Here is a 20,624-nt window from a genome sequence, read left to right as displayed (position 1 = left end):
TAATCCGTCAGTAACTCTCTCAAAGCAAAGGAAGGTTTGGACCAACATAGAGTTCATGTGTATGGGGAATCAGGAGAGATCTCTCCTCCTGTACCAGTCTGTTTTTGTAATGTCCATGATTGTTGCACTTCTTTTTATGTATACCCTTTTCACATGTAAAGCGCCATGGAATAAATGGGGCAATAATAATAATAATAGCTGTTGACTGTATGATTGAAAGCCATCTATTGTGTATGATTGCTAATTAATGCTTTATAATAAACTTGTAACCCTTCCTTAATACTGCAGGAACAATATAAATGAAAAAAAAAAGAAGAGATGTGGTTATGGGTACTCACCAGGACTTTTGTCACTTTTGCAATCAAGCCATCCTAATTTTGTATGAAGAAATAATCATTAAAAAGGTGAAATGTATTAAATTTTAGTTAATTAAAACAAATATTAGGGACAGTATAGTAACCTACAAATGACATATTTTGTTATTTGACTCAAACAAAATATCAATTCTATATATTAAGGACTCGTTCTAACGACTATATACTGTATTTGTTCAGTGTGCTGTCCATGTGGACGACAGACAACACACTGGCAATTACTAATGCCAGACTAGTGCATGTCAATAACAGGCACATATAGTCATATCCAAAATTTGCAGACATGAATGGGCTGAATGTTAGGCTGGGTTCAGACAGCTGTAAAAATAGAAGACCTCAAATGCACGCGACAAGTCAGTAGGAGGCTTAGTTCACATACAGTAGGTTGACCCAATTGGAAAGTGGAATAAGATGGACTAGTTTAGACTGTCTCCAACCCACAAAAAAATGTGGCTTAGTGAAACTGCAAAGACTATTTATTATCTATGCTACAATAGCATAAAGGGCAAGTTTAGAAGTGCATGCCACTTGCCACTTGTCCTTACACCAACTCAGGCATGTGTCTAGTACTTTGATATAGGGTCATCTTAATTTTCAATATTAGAAAACAAATAGTAGTTTCACCATTATAATTGAAAATCAAAAAATGTGCAAAAAGTATTGTAGCAATATTATTTAGAAGACATGTTGATTAACCACTATAAGTATATCGGAATGATTATTGATTTATAAAATCTGGCATATATTCTTTAGTTTATTATTTTACTAAAAGACTACAATTCTGTGAGTAAAGACAAGATCAATTAGTTATACCATAGCCGATAGATGATTGTCTTACCACAAAGGAAAACAGAGTTTGGGCAACTTGATCTCCAATCTGTTCAGCATTTTGAAGTGTGAGGGTCTGTAACACAAAAAATCATCAAGAATGGATATTATCATAAGAACTAGCTACTGATAGTCATGGCCAAAAGTGTTGGCACTCTTGAAATGGTTTTGGAAAATGTAGTATTTCTTCTAGGAAATTTCACACAAAGTTCCAAAAATTGTTCATACCCTCAACTAAAGCGGGCTTTACACGCTGCGACATTGCTAATGCGGAGTCGTTGGGGTCACGGAATTCGTGACGCACATCCGGCCGCATTAGCGATGCCGTTGCGTGTGACACCAATAAGCGATTTTGCATCGTTGCAAAAACGTGCAAAATCGCTAATCGGCGACATGGGGGTCCATTCTCAAATCTCGTTACTGCAGCAGTAACGAGGTTGTTCCTCGTTCCTGCGGCAGCACACATCGCTGCGTGTGATGCCGCAGGAACGAGGAAGCTCCCCTTACCTGCCTCCCGGCCGCTATGAGGAAGGAAGGAGGTGGGCGGGATGTTACGTCCCGCTCAGCTCCGCCCCTCCGCTGCTATTGGGCGGCGGTTCAGTGACGTCGCTGTGACGCCGCACGGACCGCCCCCTTAGAAAGGAGGCGGTTCGCCCGTCACAGCGACGTCGCCGGACAGGTATGTATGTGTGACGGCTGTTGTGCGACACGGGCAGCGATTTGCCCGTGTCGCGCAACAGATGGGGGCGGGTACCCACACTAGCGATATCGGGACCGATATCGCAGTGTGTAAAGTAGCCTTAAATCTTTATTTTTATAGTGCCAACAAATTCCGCAGCACTTTATAATTCAGAGGTAATGTCTGGTTGCACACCCTTTGGAATAATTAATTGCAGATAATCTCTTTCTACAACCATCAACAAGCTTCTTAAACTTCCCAATTGAAATTTTGGACCACTCTTCGTTTGGAAGCTGCTCCAGGTCTCATATTTGAAGGGTGCCTTCTCCTAACAGCAATTTTATGATCTCTCCAGAGTTACTTAGTGGGATTTAGAGCTGGAAACATTGCTGGCCACTTTAGAGCTCTCCAGTGCTTTGTTCCCACCAATTTATGGGTGCTTCTTGAAGCATGTTTGGGTCAATGTCCTACTGGATGACCCATGACACAGGACACAAATCCAGCTTTTGTACACTGGGCACTACATTGCGGCCCAAAATCCTTTAGAATCTTCAGGCTTCATGATGTCTTACACAGTCAAGGCACAGTCAAAGCAGAACAACCTCCAAACATCTTTGAACCTCCAGCATATTTTACTGTAGGTACTATGTTCTTTTCTGTGCAGGCTTTATGCCATTTGTGTTATTGTAGAATGATGTGCTTTACTAAAAAAAGCTCTCTGTCGTGGTCCCATCTGTCCACAAGATGCTTTTTCAAAAGGATTTTGGCTTACTCACATACATTTTTTTTCAAACTGCAGTCATGTTTTTTTTACCTCTTTCTCAGTGGTGGGATCCTCCTAGATCTCCTGCCATAGCTATTCATTTAATTCAAATGTCAATGGATAGTTTGTGCTGACACTGATGCACCCTGAGCCTGCTGGACATCTTGAATTTCTTTGGAACTTTATTTGGACCTGCTTATCCAAGATTCAGACTATCCTGCGTTGCAACCTTTCAGTAATTTTTCTCTGCTGTCTACATCCAGGGAGATCAGTTACTGTGCCATAGGTTGAAAAATGTCTTGATTATGTTACATACTGTGGACAAAGCAACATCAAGATCTGTGGAGATGGGCTTGTAACCTAGAGATTGTTGATATTTTACAACAATTTTGGTTCCCAACTCCTCAGACAGTTCTCTTCTCCTCTTTGTTTTCCATGACTAGTGTAGCACACACAATGCAAAGATTGAGTCAACGTCTCCTCTTTTTTAACTGGCTTCAGGTGTGATTTTAATATTACCCACACCTATTACTTGCCACAGGTGTGTTAAAGTGAGCATCACATTCTCAAAACAAAGTTGTTTATCCACAATTTTGGAAAGATGCCAACAATTTTGTTTTTCCCATTTTTGGGGTTTTCTGTGAAATCATGTCCAATTTGCCTTTTTTGTGTGTAGTGCCAATACACAAAGGAAATAAACAGGTGCATAACAAAATGTGTAATGGCAATAATTTGGGAGAAATACTTCATTTCCTGGAAATATATTAAGGGTGGGAACGCTTTCAGCCTTTGATTATACTACATTTTCAGCAGTAAATAACCCACTACAGTGACCCCCTTCAGTTGCTGCAATGCCTGTGCAGAGGGCTCTGGGTAAAGCCAACCCTAGAGAACTTATGAAGTGGATCATGTGGGTATGTTTGGTTCTTGTGATCTAAAGTAGAATTGTATTATAGGTTTTACAATATTGGGTCAGTGTGTCATTTTAGGATAGACAATATTGTTGAATTTGTTATCTGTTTAAAAATGAGAATTTAATGTTTTTTTTAGTGCCTTAGCTCTGAGTTGTGCAACTCTTATAAGATGGTCAATAGTATAATCCTGAAGGGAAGATATTTTTTACTGAGGTTATTAGCTTCAATTATGTGAAACCTGTAATGTAAGCCCCACCATCAATATGGTGCTGGGAGGATTAAATTGGCCATTAAAAGGGCTGGTTTTTTTTGTGAACAGACAATGAGATGGAAGGGATTGCTGCTCACATATCTCCTCTCTAGGGTGTGATTCAGGAGGTAAAAAATGAAGGCCTCTGGATCCATTAGTTCTGTGTATAGAGGTGGTAGACCTCCATAGCGGTGTTCTTGGGTAAAGACTGGAACCCTGTACTTGAGCGGGCGAACTCCGCAGCTATATGGACTGCATTTGGTGGTTTTATTTTCTTTATGACAAAAAGGCTGTTTTTGTTTTGTTGGGCTGCTTTATCAAGTTGAATAAACCAGATGAACTGTAAATAGACAGGATTCCTGTACAAAATAGAAAGTATTTCTGCACCTCGGACTACAGCTGAATGAGCAAAATCCTTACACACTACTGGTCTATGAGATTTATATTAATAGATCTAAAGGGAGGGGATATCTAGTTGTCGTGCACCCAGACTCTTCTACAAGGTATAAAAAGCGTATAAAAGGTAAACACTTTCTTTGCGGTTATGCTATGATAAAGAGCACTCCTGTGTTTCCTGTTAACTGACGTTTAACATTGTTCTTATATCAGTTTGTAAAAAGTAAGCAAAATACAGATTATATAATAATTAAACCATTATATGCAAGTTTCTGTTCCATGTGTAATAATAATAATAATAAATAATAATAATAATAATAATAATAATAATAATAATACTTATGAACAGTCATTACCACTTTTGTGCCAAGAATGTTATCAATGGTGCAACCAACTTTGTCCTAAAAAAGAAGGTAAATTAGTGTCAATTCATGTTGAAATATGTCATGATGTTCTGCTCACTTTATATTTTCTATTTTATTTTCAGACTCATTAACTTTAGGATTCAACATGGGCAACTATAAGAATGAAAGGCCAATGGAGATATCTGTACAAGCATCATTTGGACACATACACTTTTTTTTCCCCATGTTGGTTTACCATCCCTTCAGCTGCAAATTTAGTGATATGTTCAGTTTAGAGGTAAGGGAAAAGCATATTGGATATTAACTTGTCCACTAATATACTAGAGTGAAAAGTACCAAATAGCTCTCGTGAGGAGATTGAATAATAAGTACATGTGAAAAGCTATGCGTTACGTCCCCACCGGGGGCCGCTCCATCGACTTCTGCTTCGATCACCAAGTGACGCAGTGTTCCTGTCGTGGATAGTGCTGGTGGTGTGAGAGGAGTTGATACCAGCGGCGCCGGTGGGCGCAGGCTCCGCTCATCCACTGGGCTGGGTTTCCTTGGGATCTGCAGTACCACTGGCTGACTGTAGGTGTCATGTGTCTTCCAGCTGAAGTTACCATCATTCAGCTACAACCAATTGGAAGACACCACACCCTTCTTATTCCTCCTCCTGTCTGCTGACCACTGCCAGAGAGAGTTCTGTATTCTTGGTTCCTGTTCTGTTTGTATAGTAATTCCCATGCACTGACCTGTGCTTGTTTTCTGACTACCCTTCTGCCTGTCGTTTTTGTACCTTGCTACCAGTCCCGGATTTTACCTCTGCTTTCCTCATTACGCCCTTGCCTGACAATTCTGTTCCTGTATTGCATTTCCTGGTTTTAGACCCTGCCTAACCACCACAGACTGCAGCCTACCACTGGTGGGGATCTCTGGGGCTCTGTGTAATTCCAAATCCCTGTAGAGGGGTTAAAGGGTTGCAGAGTTCTTTGGGTCCTGCTTTGTGAGCGGCTTTCCTCTAGTCTCTCTTTACATCCAGTCTGAGTCTGTGGCTCCAGGCAGGCGTTACACTATGGTTAACCTAAAAGAATAGATTCTCCGATGCAGAATGTTTATTGTTCTCCTCTATTTATGGCAAATTAACCACAAAGTTGAACCTAGATGTCACCTATACGTAACCTCCTTTGTAAATATAGACATATTTCTAGATTGAAAATGCTGATAAAAGTGATCAGAGAATCTTCAAAGCTTTCATCAGTATGGCCATATTCCTGGTTGTCTCACTAAACAATGATTTCTGCTATAACTTGTGATTTACGAGTATTAAACCATTTTTTACACTTTGGGTTGATGTCTAATCATTTAACTAAAAACTGACAAGTTCTTTCTCATAGTATTTTGGTGTAAGTGGCCAAGCCACTCATTTTGACTATTAACAATTGAATGACTGCCATAATGAAGTATACACAAATAGTAAATGATCATAAATCATACCAGAAGGACATTCACTTCCTCCAGGAAAGCTTGGAACAGGACTGCATTGTTACTGGCCTAGAAAGTTAAGAATTACATTTTAATGTAGTGAAAAAACAAATGCATTAAATACAAACATTAGCTATGGGTTGCTCCTATAGGCAAAATGTCATATAAAAATGCTGCTTTTATAATGTGCCCAAACACCTTTACTAGCCGTTGATAGATATATCTACCAATGTGCTTGTGTTCTAAATGGGGAGAATGGAATAAGCTACAGCTTATACGGTATGCTCGAAGAACAAAAGGATTGTCCAAACCAGTATTTTTTTAAAACATTAGACCTAATTCATCAAATCAATTTCACTAGAATTCTGGTGTAAACTGTCAATAGTCACAAATTTTTCGCGCAACTCATATCTGTGCAAAAATTTGGCAACTTTTGGTATTTTCACATCAGTTTCTCCCAGCACCACCAAAATTGGCGGATAGAGACAGGGGCTCAGTGGGAGCGTAATGAATAAGCTTGTTTAATTGAAGACTAGGTTTGCCAGAAATATCACTGCAGTTAGGGACCGGATTAAAAATATTGGAGTGGTGCACAGCGTCGTTCCTACAATCCGGAGACACAGCTTTATAGATGCTGTGTTTTCCTTCCTGTGAAAAAGTGAGTGTTCTTCATGGGAGAACGCAGCATCAGGATTCTGGGCATTGCGGAGTTTCACTGTGTTCTCCTCACTGCGAACACTCGCGTTTCCTCAAGCATAAATTGACATGCTGTGGCTCGGGAAACCATGCCACATGTCAGTTTACGCTGCAGAGAAAAGCACAGTGGGCAAGGGATTTCTATAAATCCATCCACTGTGCTTGATACAAAATAGTGTTCTTGGACTGAGCAAAAATACACTGCGTCCAAAAGAGACCATAGACTTTTGAGGAATAGTGATCCAAAAAACAATTTAATCACTAAATATAAATATATAGGAGGACACTAGAAATAATAAAACAGCCATTTGACATTAGGTCTCGACTGATAAGCGATTCTTATTTATTATTTTTCAAAATAACAGAAGACGTACATTTGCTACCTTTCTAGATATAGTTTATTTTACCTGTGCAATCTTGTATTTACATAGGAGAGTAGCTAGAGTCTGGAGAAGGACTGGAGCGTCATCCTGACAAAAACAAATGTGGTTATAAGAGTTAATATAGATATTAAATGAACATTTATCATATTTTATTCCAACTAACACATTACCATTTTATCTACAGTACATCTAGATAAGCAATCTATTCTGTCTTGTAGGTATGAAAAGGTAGGTGTGAGGCTATGTGCGCACGCTGCAGATTTACCGTGGATTTGCTGCAGAAAATGTTCATAACCTTTCTGAAGTCATTCCCCAGCAAAAACTATGCGTTTTAAAAAATGCTGTGCGCACACTGCGTTTTTTTGTCACTGCGGATTTACCCGCGGAATTTCCGTTGTGGAATTAATGAGCATGTTACTTCTTTTCCGCAGGTACCTGCGGTTTTTGCCATAGATAATGGTAAAAATCCAAACGGGATCAACCTGCGGAAAATCCACGGTAAATTCTTAACAAAAACGCACAAATCCATTGTAAAAATGCATGCGGATTTCGTTGCAGTTTTGGTGCGTTTTTTTACCGCGGGTGCGGAATTCTTTCAGAGGGTCCGTTTTTTCCTTAAGAAAAAGTCACTTTCTAGTGCGCACATGTCAAAGAGAATTTGTCAGAAGGTTTTTTGCTACCTTATCTGAGAGCAGCATGTTGTAGGCAAAGAGACACAGAATCCAATGATGTATAACTTAGGTTACTGGGTGCAGTAGTTCTGACACAATCAGAGCCTTTAGATTTAGCAATGCAACAGAGCTGAGAAAGCTGCCCCCGCCCACACCAAATATGTGTGTATTTATTTTCTTTGTTCAGATATTCCAGGGATCATGCTTTGTAGGCTGATAGTAATGGTAATAGGATAAGTGTGAAACAGATTACTCAACGTAGCTAGTGCCTAAAACTAGTTGAACATTCATATAAAGCTGTTTGCTAGCATTTGGGTAGATTGAAAGCTTTACTTCTTGGGCAAGTTGAAGTAAGGTTATGTTCACAAAGTTTTTTTGAAGGGGACAAATGTGATGGCAGGAGTGCATGTGGCTTTTGACAAGGTTTTCAGAGTGGTCTTATGTAGTTTGCTTAGATTTTTAAAACCTTTATTTTCTTGGAATAGAGTCCATGAGGAATCCATATCAAAGAAATTAAAGAAATGACATGTCACTTTGACCCGCAACACACATCCGTTTTTTTTGTACGTGTGCGGTACGTATTTGCACGTACCGGAGACACGTACACACGGAGACCCATGTTATTCAATGGTAGATGGCACACACACGTAAAATCACACGGAACGTGTGTCCGTGTCGTAAGTACGTGTGTGCACTTTTCTACACGGACGACATGTCTGTTTTTGGCCAGCAGCACGCAGGCACGGACCCGCTTTAGTCTATGGGTCTGTGCCTGCACAGACCACACACGGAGTATGTCCGTGTTCAGCACGTATCGTCCGTGTCCGTTTTTAGTCACGAAATCTGAAACACTTGTTACCAATCTATCAGGTCAATTGATGGCAAACAAAAACACCAGGATCTCATGATGAATGATTAACAACGTTAATTGGGTAAGAATGCGGGCCTTTATAAACGGACAGCACACGGACAGCACACGTACGTATTTTACGTCAGTACGGACATTCCACACGCACACACGGCTCGCATACGCCATCACATGGATGCCATACGTACTGGAGAAACGCCCCTAAAAAACGGAACACGGACCCGAAAAACAAACCGTGAGACACGTACGTTTTTTTTGCGGAAGTGTGTTTTAGGCCTTTAGCGAAGGCAAGTTTTCAAGACCTTGTAAAGAAACATGCATATAAATTTCACTATATAAATAACTACCGTAGGTAAATGCTCTATTGACACTAATAGGAATAGTATTGAAACTATATTGGAAACAGGTTTTTTATGGATAATGTCACGTGGATGAAATACTATTTTTACAGTATTTTGATACTGCTTAAAGTTTTTTCCTCAAAATTGCATTGTTATTTACAAACCACAGTAAATTCATATTTGTTATACGTAGGAATGAGCAGACTTTTGAAAGTTCAGCTTTTCTGTGTTCGGCCAGACTAAAGGGTACTTTACACGCTGCGATATCGGTACCGATATCGCTAGAGAGCGTACCCGTCCCCATCGGTTGTGCGTCACGGGCAAATCGCTGACTGTGGCGCACAACATCGTTAACACCCGTCACACGGGCTTTCCTTCCCTGCGATGTCGCTCTGACCGGCGAACCGCCTCCTTTCTAAGGGGGGGCAGTTTGTGCGGCGTCACAGCGACGTCACACGGCAGCCGTCCAATCTCAGAGGAGGGGCGGAGATGAGCGTCCGGAACATGCCGCCCACCTCCTTCCTTCCTCATTGCCGGTGGATGCAGGTAAGTAGATGTTCGTTGTTCCTGCAGTGTCACACATAGCGATGTATGCTGCCACAGGAATGATGAACAACATCGTACCTGCTATGCTATGATATTTGGAAAAGGAGCGACGTGTCAACGAGTAATGATTTGTCACGTTTTTGCGCTCATTGATAGTCGGTCCTTGGTGTCACATGCTGCGATGTCGCTAACGGCGCCGGATGTGCGTCACTAACGATGTGACTCCGACGATATATCGTTAGCGATGTTACAGCGTGTAAAGCAGCCTTAAGTCACAGCCGGTCAGCAGCAGACCTGTAACTTCTCACGCTCATGAGAAATTCAGGATTTGCCACTGACCGGGAGTGACCTAAGGAGTCTTCACAGAAGAAGGCTTCATAGGAATCGATTAACGTAGTGGGACATTACACCATTGGAACTTCGAGGATTTCTTTTTAATTAATAAATTGGTGAACGAGGGAGTGTGGGCGGAGTCTTTACTCAAACTTTTTTTTCCTGAGTGTGATTTTTAACTGTACGCTTGCTGGTTAGTAATGGGACTCTCTGATAGACGCCTATACATTATTAACCCCTGGGGTTGATACCAGCTGTCAATTTACAGCTGACAACCACTCAAAAGTATTACCCCAGTTGCCACTGCACCAGGGCAATTGGGAAAATTGTGGCAAAGCACCAGAATTAACACATCTATTGGATGTGCCCCCTTATGGGGCAGCTGTGGGCTGCTATTTTTAGTCTGCAAAGGGCCAATTAACTATGGTTTATTAGTATATGAATAGCAAGCAAACTTGGACACTGACTTGTTTGGGTTTTTTTTTTTTGGTTTTTTTTTAAAGTCCATGTTCGAGTCTCAGACACACTGTATCGTGTACAAACACTGAACATTACCGTTAGGGTTCGCTCATCCCTAGCTATACCGACTAACCACAGTCTTTGTGTCTTATTTCATCTTTATCTGCCTCTCTTTGAATCCATAAATAAGGGTTCGCAGTGAAACAACATGCATTTCTATACAGACTTTGGAAGCCAAAACACCTGTAGGGTGTTTGACCGTGGTGATCCTCTGCTATATGCTGCAATTGTCTATTTAAGGTGAATATATGTATGTGCCTTTATGGATTCCTTATGGGTTCCTTGTGGAATTTGAAATGGGTGAACTAGACTTGGTATTTATCAGCACGGGACTTGGTATATATTTTTATCCCTGATAAACATGACTTTAGCGACCCCTAGTGGTATGATAATTTAATGCAGCATGAGCATAAATAAAGATTCATGTTAAAATGTGATCCCGGTCATTAGTAATCTGTACAATTAATACATATATGTTGTTCCACCAATGAACTTGTAATATTATATTATATATATATATATTTATATTTTATACTTAATAAAAATCTTCTTAATGTGTAAATATTGGGCATTTGATTGTTTTCCGCTGCTTTTGCAATCTTTGAATCCAGTTGCACATTGCTAAATAGGCAATCCTATTCTTATACTGCCTTACTTTTCCTAGCAGCAATTGCTTCTTCATAGTGCTGCAGATCCCCACCCCTCTTCCCTGTGTGCTCCTGACTAGTCATTTCCCTCTAAATTATCATGAAGGTAAACTAATTGTAGAATTCACCTTATGCTTCTGTACCTTTCCTAACTGATTTTATCGTCTGCCATCTACATCAGTATAGCTGCCTATGTGATATTACAGAATTATTAGCTTATTTATACAGCTTAACTTATTACTGGACAATGGAACTTGTAATTACTAAGCAATACAGAGCTGTTTTTGTTGCTTGCTGCTGAGAGATTAGTGATGTGAAACTGCAAGGGCTACTATGTCTATGCACATGGCAGAGGATTATATTAGGTCATATTCATCAATAGAGCAGTATTTTGAGTTTCACATCACTGATCTCTCAGCAGCAGGCAAGAAACAGCTAAACTCGTCTAAGGGTATGTGCGCACGTTGCTTTTTACCTGCTTTTTACCTGCTTTTTTGCTGCTTTTTCTTCTGCGCTGTTTAATGCCAAAATGGATGTGTTCTTCTATTCAAGCAAAGTCTATGGGAATTTGGGTTTCTTGTTCACACTATGTTGTTCAAAATGCTGCCTTTTTGTGGCAGAACTTTGGTCAAAAACTCAGCTTTGCAGTGCAAAACCCAAATGGCAAAAACAATTGACATGTTGCTTCTTTGAAAAGCTGAGTTTTTGACCAAAGTTCTGCCACAAAAAGGCAGCATTTTGAACAACATAGTGTGAACTAGAAACCCAAATTCCCATAGACTTTGCTTGAATAGAAGAACACATCCATTTTGGCATTAAACAGCGCAGAAGAAAAAGCAGCAAAAAAGCATGTAAAAAGCAACGTGCGCACATACCCTTAGACTCTCTATGCATAGCCCTATCCTGCAGTGTATCACTCCTCCCAGCCCCTCTATGTATATATGTGGCGCCCCTGACCTGGTCAGGCACCACTGAGTACTGCACCCATGCTGGGGACAGTACAATACAGGTAATCCAGAAGGCTGACCGGGGTGTGGAACACAGGCGCATAGTGATCAGGTCTCACACATGTACCCATGAGAGGACCCCTGGGGATCCCAGGAGGGGGCAAAGCCTATACCTCCACTGGAATAGTGGCAGGGGGTTAAAAGCCTCCATCTCCTCTCAAGGGGTGTGGTGGAGAGTCTGGTTGCTAGGTGGCGTAGGCAAGAACAGGAGAGGAGGAGCAGTGAGTCAGTTAGAGCAGAGAACTCCAAAGGGCTCAGTGAGGAGCAGACCTGTGGGGCTGTTGCTGTCTAACAGCGCCCGCGCAGTGGCTATTGACGGGGGAGAACGGTCAACTAGGAGTGCTGCCTGAAAGCCAGCTTCAGCTAGAGAGTGCAACGGAGTGGGAAGTAAGGAGACTGCTAGAGAGCACCAGGCCCAACCGGGCGGCAGATCCCGAAGCGAGGATAGATTCACCTTTCCCTGCTAAACCTGCCGGTGTGGGGCTCTTAAAGCCCACACCACAACACTACAAAAGCCGCAGCCACGTAACCACAAGATTGGGCCCATAGGTCATAGGAGGCAAGAAGCTGGAGTGGCCTGGTCCGGGGAACAAGCACACGGCAAACAAGAAGGGGAGAGAGGCTTGGAGCATCTTCCCTGGGTGACCCCCATAGGGACTCAAAGTCGGGGTCACCCCAAACCACCAAGGGCTAAGGAAGGCGAGTCAGTAGTCACCCTCATAAAGTCAGCCTGAAGGATACCTGGTTCCTACCTGGTTCATCTCAGCTACGCCCGGGTTACTCACCCTGCCACCTGAAGTGAGTAAAAACCCTGAAAGACATTCCTGCCTGTGTGGTTATTCTGCGACTTGTGGTACTACAAACCTACACAGGGCCCTGGGGCTTGCCTCACTCTCAGGAGGCTCCTACATCTAACTGCACATATCATCAGCCCCAGGCGTCCCCTAACCTGCAGTGGCGGTCCCCACTGACCGCAATACTGAGAGTGGCGTCACGATCAAACAAGAAGATTTCCTACCAGTGACGGAGATCCAGCAACGTGGAGTCCCTGAAGGTAATGCACCGACACCGACACTACACCTGCGGGGCTTCACATCTGGCGCTGTGAACAGGATAAGGACTAGACCTGTTCAGACAGGTGACCATGTGCCTGGGCGGTCCGCTTGAAAAATTGGAAGCGCCGCCATATTGCCACCATGAAAAGCGCGCTGAAAAACAACAGCAGCCCGCGCTGGAAGAAGTTACCGCCCACGAAGAGGTGTGGCTACCCAGAGATCCCCTAGAGAGTTCTGACCTTGCCAGCTATGAGAGTGGAAGCGTCGAGAGACGGCGGGAAGGAAAGGGAGCCACAAGTCTGCTGCTGGGAGAGGAGCTGCTGAAAGAGGCAGAGCAGAAACTGGACAGCTTGTTACAGGAGGCAGCGAAGAGTCCACTGCTGGGAGATCGTGCAGAAGACGGCGCAGAAGAAATGGCGTCTGACCGCAGGAACCCAGAACCAGGCTCCGCTGCCTGGTGGTATCGGGAGCTGGCCCAGTTCTGTGACCGACTGGAGACCCGGGTCATAGAGCAGATCAGAGAAGAACGCACGGAGCTCCTGGAGATGGCTGCGGCGGTGCGGACCTACGAGGAGGGAGCCGCGCGACGCATGTCAGACCGAGCGGCGACGACGCAGACCCCGATGCAGCCACAGATGGGTGAGTCGAGTGATGCCCCGGCCAGCACAAGTGCCCCGACCCCTGCTGCCACGCTCGCGGTCCCGGAAGAGGCGCCCGGCGCGGCGCCACCGGACCAGGCCGCAGCCACGCTAGAAGCGGCCCGCCAAATCCAGGCTGCTGCAGCCATGCCCCGCCTGTCCCGCAGGGCTCCGACCACCACGGCAGTGCTCATCCGTGCTGCAGGTGTGACGCTGACCCAGGCTGCCACCCTGCTGAACCCGGTCCGCCAAGACCCCAACGCAGCAGCGACGCTCGTCCGCGCCGCAAGTGATATGCTGAACCAGGCCGCAGCCCCGCCGGGTGCGGCCCGCCAAGCTACGGTCACTGCAGCGACGCCCGGCTCAGCCTGCACGGACCCCATCGAGGCTGCGACGCTAAGTGAGACCGCGGCTGCAATGCCCAGTCCGGCCCGCCAAGAACCGGCCGCAGTGGTGATGCCCACTGAAACGCAAGCTGCAACCGCGATGCTAGACCAGGCCGCCGCCATACAGGGCGCGGCCCGCCAAGACCAGGCCGCCGCCATACAGGGCGCGGCCCGCCAAGACCAGGCCGCCGCCATACAGGGCGCGGCCCGCCAAGACCAGGCCGCCGCCATACAGGGCGCGGCCCGCCAAGAAAAGACTACCTCAGCATTTACCCCGGCCTGTAAGGCCAGAGCAGACACCGCTCCCCGGTCCACAGAGGTTCCTGATAGGCAGCCCACGGTGGGTGAAGACCCTGCATATTGGCAGATGAGGGCTGACCTGGAGGCCAAATTTCCACAATGGTTGGTGAGCCAGTACATACCCCCTCCGCATACCCCAAAGAGTCTCCTGCTAACTCCTGCAGCAGCTACACCAAGGAGTCCCTCACCTGGGCCGGCTGAAGAGCATCCATCCCCGGCACTGCCACAGCTGGAGTGCCAGGAAGAACTAAGGGGGAGAGGAGGCCAGGAAGCAGAAGGGTTGACTCCGACTCCAGTGCCACCCGCAGCAGATGTGTATTCAGAGCCGGAAATGCTGCCATACTCCCGCTGGGATGAGGAAGACCTGACACCGTCTGTTGACGAAGATCAGCCCCAAGACCTCACCTGGGAGTTTGTGAGCTGCCCTCTACAGAACCCAGCCCGCAAGACACGGCGACACCGAACACAGTGTGCTCCAGCCCCACAGTCTCCAGAGCAGAAGGAAGTCACCGCCAGAGACCTACAGGAGAAACGGTCCCTGAGAAGGGCCAAAAGCCAGGCTAGAGGACCCCTGTGTTATGGCGTAGTGGAAGACTTTAATCTGAGAAGCGGCTATGGATTTATTGTAGCACCTGGCATCAAAAAGGGAATATTTATTAACAGGAGAGATGTCAGCGCACACCTGCCTAGAGGACACCCTGGCAGAAATCTGAAAATGGGAGATTCGGTACAGTTTACCATGCACCAAGGTGAAAGGGGATTGTACGCACTTGATGTAGCCTTACGTACCAGCAAACCCTACAGCCATCCCATGCCACAAGAAAGACAAGAAAGACAAGAAAGACAAGAAAGACAAGAAAGACAAGAAAGACAAGAAAGACAAGAAAGACAAGAAAGACAAGACAGAGATAAAGAAACAGATACAGAAAAGGAATCAGATGCAGACCAAGAAAGGAAAGACACAGAACCTACAGATGAGGCAACCACAGATGAAGAAAGAGACAAAGAGCAGGAAAGTCACAGGTGCCAGTGCCCAACGTGCCCTCGCCCTAGTGAAAAAGAGGAGTAAAGTAAAGTAAAGGAAAGTAAGAAGTTTTGACCAGTTAAAGTTTGAAAAGTTTTGTTTGCAACGTTAAAGAAATGCGCCCACAAAAACTATTGTGAGAAATAAACTTTAAGGCTATGAACTTGCTATAGCCACAAACTCTCGCAGTGTAAAAAGTTACACCAGTGGCACCACCACCAGGGCCAGCCTGTTTAGGGGCTTGGCTCGTCTGCAACCAGGGGGGCCCGTCCGTAGAAAAGGGCCTTGGCTCACCTGCGACCAGAGAGCACGCCTGTTTATGGGGCCTTGGCTCACCACCACAAAGAGGGTACCTGGTCAGCACCAACTGTGGAGGCCGCCTCTGAATCCTGCCAGAAGAGGCTGACGGCGCGGATCCACCAGGCCAGGTATACCCTGAAACCACCAGCCCATGAAAGCCGCCTCTACATCCTGCCAGAAGTGGCTGAAGTCGCGGCCAACGGGAGAGGAAGATTGGAGGAAAGGTCTGGGGAAACGGATGGCCCAGACCTGGTTACCAACAGGACCGGTGACCTGCCTCCTGAGAGGGTTTTGGGTGGGTTAACGGACTTGTGGGTGGAGGGTGGTGATGTCTGATACCTGGTGGTTTTAAAAATGTTTTACATGTTTTAATGTTTTATGCATTTTAAAATGTTGTCTTGCAGCCCGAGGACGTGCTGGTGATAACTAAGGGGGAATGTGGCGCCCCTGACCTGGTCAGGCACCACTGAGTACTGCACCCATGCTGGGGACAGTACAATACAGGTAATCCAGAAGGCTGACCGGGGTGTGGAACACAGGCGCATAGTGATCAGGTCTCACACATGTACCCATGAGAGGACCCCTGGGGATCCCAGGAGGGGGCAAAGCCTATACCTCCACTGGAATAGTGGCAGGGGGTTAAAAGCCTCCATCTCCTCTCAAGGGGTGTGGTGGAGAGTCTGGTTGCTAGGTGGCGTAGGCAAGAACAGGAGAGGAGGAGCAGTGAGTCAGTTAGAGCAGAGAACTCCAAAGGGCTCAGTGAGGAGCAGACCTGTGGGGCTGTTGCTGTCTAACAGCGCCCGCGCAGTGGCTATTGACGGGGGAGAACGGTCAACTAGGAGTGCTGCCTGAAAGCCAGCTTCAGCTAGAGAGTGCAACGGAGTGGGAAGTAAGGAGACTGCTAGAGAGCACCAGGCCCAACCGGGCGGCAGATCCCGAAGCGAGGATAGATTCACCTTTCCCTGCTAAACCTGCCGGTGTGGGGCTCTTAAAGCCCACACCACAACACTACAAAAGCCGCAGCCACGTAACCACAAGATTGGGCCCATAGGTCATAGGAGGCAAGAAGCTGGAGTGGCCTGGTCCGGGGAACAAGCACACGGCAAACAAGAAGGGGAGAGAGGCTTGGAGCATCTTCCCTGGGTGACCCCCATAGGGACTCAAAGTCGGGGTCACCCCAAACCACCAAGGGCTAAGGAAGGCGAGTCAGTAGTCACCCTCATAAAGTCAGCCTGAAGGATACCTGGTTCCTACCTGGTTCATCTCAGCTACGCCCGGGTTACTCACCCTGCCACCTGAAGTGAGTAAAAACCCTGAAAGACATTCCTGCCTGTGTGGTTATTCTGCGACTTGTGGTACTACAAACCTACACAGGGCCCTGGGGCTTGCCTCACTCTCAGGAGGCTCCTACATCTAACTGCACATATCATCAGCCCCAGGCGTCCCCTAACCTGCAGTGGCGGTCCCCACTGACCGCAATACTGAGAGTGGCGTCACGATCAAACAAGAAGATTTCCTACCAGTGACGGAGATCCAGCAACGTGGAGTCCCTGAAGGTAATGCACCGACACCGACACTACACCTGCGGGGCTTCACATATATATATATATATATATATATATATATACACATACTAGAAGGTGGCCCGATTCTACGCATCGGGTATTCTAGAATTTACGTATTGTGTAGTTCATGTATGATTTTTGTTATATATATATATATATAGATGTTGTTGTGTGTAGTTACCAAGTGTTTGTGTAGGGCGCTGTACATGTTCTGGGTGTTGTCTGGGTGGGGCGGGGGGTGAGAGCAGTGTTTGTGTGTTGCGTTGTTTGTTGAGCGCTGTGTGTCTGTAGCGTTGTGTGTGTGTGCTGCGCGGTTTGTGTGTGTGTGGTGTGTTTTGGGGGGAGGTATGTTTTGTGCAATGTGTGTGTTGTGCGGTATGTGCGTATATTTGTGTGTGCAGCGTTGTCTGTGTGTGGGTGTCTGTGTAGGGCAGTTGTTTGTGGTTCCCAGTGTGTGTGTGTGTGTGTGTGTGGTGTGTTGTGCAGTGCGCGTGTGTGTGTTGGGGGGAGGTGTGCACTCCCCATCGTGCTCCATCCCCTATGCTGCGCACCCCCCATCGTGCTACATCTCCCATCCTGCGCACTCCCAAACGTGCTCCATCCGCCATGCTGCGCACTCCCCATCGTGCTCCATCCACCATGCTGCGCACTCCCAAATGTGCTCCATCCGCCACGCTGCGCACTCCCCATCGTGCTCCATCTCCCATGCTGCGCACTCCCAAACATGGTCCATCCGCCATGCTGCGCACTCCCAAACGTGCTCCATGCGCCATGCTCCGCACTCCCAAACGTGCTCCATCCGCCATGCTGCGCACTCCCAAACGTGCTCCATCCGCCATGCTGCGCACTCCCCAACGTGCTGCATCCCCCATGCTGCGCACTCCCAAACGTGCTCCATCTGCCATGCTGCGCACTCCCCAACGTGCTCCATCCGCCATGCTGCGCACTCCCAAACATGCTCCATCCGCCATGCTGCGCACTCCCAAACATGCTCCATCCGCCATGCTGCGCACTCCCAAACGTGCTCCATCCGCCATGCTGCGCACTCCCAAACGTGCTCCATCCGCCATGCTGCGCACTCCCAAACGTGCTCCATCCGCCATACTCCGCACTCCCCATCGTGCTCCATCCCCCATGCAGCGCACTCCCCATCGTGCTCCATCCCCTATGCTGCACACCCCCCATCGTGCTCCATCCGCCATGCTGCGCACTCCCAAACGTGCTCCATCCGCCATGCTGCGCACTCCCAAATGTGCTCCATCCGCCATGCTGCGCACTCCCAAACGTGCTCCATCCGCCATGCTGCGTACTCCCAAACGTGCTCCATCCGCCATGCTGCGCACTCCCAAACGTGCTCCATCCGCCATGTTGCGCCAGCATCAGCCTCTCTACCCGCAGCATCAGCCTCTCTCCTCCCAGCATCAGCCTCTCTCCCCACAGCATCAGCCTCTCTGTCCCCAGCATCAGCCTCTCTGTCCCCAGCATCAGCCTCTCTGTCCCCAGCATCAGCCTCTCTCATCCCAGCATCAGCCTCTCTCATCCCAGCATCAGCCTCTCTGTCCCCAGCATCAGCCTCTCTGTCCCCAGCATCAGCCTCTCTGTCCCCAGCATCAGCCTCTCTGTCCCCAGCATCAGCCTCTCTCATCCCAGCATCAGCCTCTCTCATCCCAGCATCAGCCTCTCTCATCCCAGCATCAGCCTCTCTCATCCCAGCATCAGCCTCTCTGTCCCCAGCATCAGCCTCTCTGTCCCCAGCATCAGCCTCTCTGTCCCCAGCATCAGCCTCTCTGTCCCCAGCATCAGCCTCTCTCATCCCAGCATCAGCCTCTCTGTCCCCAGCATCAGCCTCTCTGTCCCCAGCATCAGCCTCTCCATCCCAGCCTTCCCCAGGATCAGCCTCTCTCCTCCCAGCCTCCTCCAGCACGCCATGCTCCTCTGCCGACACTCACACACCCGATCGCATACACTCACACACACCCACACACACCCGATCGCATACACTCACGCACACACACATTGGCGATATTGCACATACGCGCTCATACTCACAACATCAGGAGATACCACATGCTTCTGGCCATGTGATCCTCCGACAGGTCCTGGAAGGTCACAACAGCACAGTATCGAGGCCGAGAAGCAAGCGATATCGCCGGAAGCTGTGAGTGTGTGGATGCGATGTGATGTATGTGTGAGGTGTGTGTGAGAGTGAGTGTGAGCCGGTGTACACTGTTAACTATGATACACATCGGGTAACCAAGGGACCTTAGTTTCCCGATGTGTATAATGGTTAACAGCGTTCACGGGCTCCGTGAAGATCCCAGCATTGCAAGGTCATGTCTGGCGCTGCTGGGATCGTGACGGAGCCGGTGTAGAAGCAAGCGATATCCCAGGATGTTGTGAGTGTGTGGATGTGATGTGTGAGGTGTGTGTGAGAGTGAGTGTGATCTGATGTGTGTGTGTGTACTCACCTGGGAGTCGGAGCTACGTGTCAGTTGGGCAAGAGCGAGCGTGGATTGCGTGAGGGGGGCGTGGCCTGCAGAGAGCCGGGGCGAGAGGCCAATCCGTGTGGGGGGGCGGGGCCATGGCGAGCCCAGCGGCCAATCAGCTTTGTGTCACCGTAAGGACACAATTTTGGAGCATGACAGACAGACAGACAGACAGACAGAATAAGGCAATTATATATATAGATATATATGACCTTCCAGGACCTGTCGGAGGATCACATGGCCAGAAGCATGTGGTATCTCCGGATGTTGTGAGTATGAGCGCGTATGTGCAATATCGTCAATGTGTGTGTGCGTGAGTGTATGCGATCGGGTGTGTGTGGGTGTGTGTGAGTGTATGCGATCGGGTGTGTGAGTGTCGGCAGAGGAGCATGGCGTGCTGGAGGAGGCTGGGAGGAGAGAGGCTGATCCTGGGGAAGGCTGGGATGGAGAGGCTGATGCTGGGGACAGAGAGGCTGATGCTGGGGACAGAGAGGCTGATGCTGGGGACAGAGAGGCTGATGCTGGGGACAGAGAGGCTGATGCTGGGGACAGAGAGGCTGATGCTGGGATGAGAGAGGCTGATGCTGGGGACAGAGAGGCTGATGCTGGGGACAGAGAGGCTGATGCTGGGGACAGAGAGGCTGATGCTGGGGACAGAGAGGCTGATGCTGGGGACAGAGAGGCTGATGCTGGGGACAGAGAGGTTGATGCTGGGGACAGAGAGGTTGATGCTGGGGACAGAGAGGTTGATGCTGGGATGAGAGAGGCTGATGCTGGGGACAGAGAGGCTGATGCTGGGGACAGAGAGGCTGATGCTGGGGACAGA

The 20,624-nt window shown here is 47.3% G+C and overlaps 1 long non-coding RNA gene across 1 annotated transcript in view; it reads left to right on the top strand.

Moving 5' to 3' along the window:
- Positions 1 to 310: 310 nt before the first annotated feature.
- LOC142303318 (uncharacterized) overlaps positions 311 to 20,624 on the top strand; it is a 140,408-nt gene continuing 120,094 nt past the window's right edge. Inside the window, exons 1-2 of the long non-coding RNA XR_012753006.1 lie at positions 311 to 404; positions 4,692 to 4,846. This is a non-coding gene — a long non-coding RNA (uncharacterized LOC142303318). The remainder of the gene's footprint in view (positions 405 to 4,691; positions 4,847 to 20,624) is intronic.

The sequence above is a fragment of the Anomaloglossus baeobatrachus genome, chromosome 4 (assembly GCF_048569485.1).
Source record: "Anomaloglossus baeobatrachus isolate aAnoBae1 chromosome 4, aAnoBae1.hap1, whole genome shotgun sequence".
Classification (NCBI taxonomy): domain Eukaryota; kingdom Metazoa; phylum Chordata; class Amphibia; order Anura; family Aromobatidae; genus Anomaloglossus; species Anomaloglossus baeobatrachus.
Note: the sequence above shows the minus strand (reverse complement) of the source record. Positions and strands in the feature narration are given on the sequence as shown.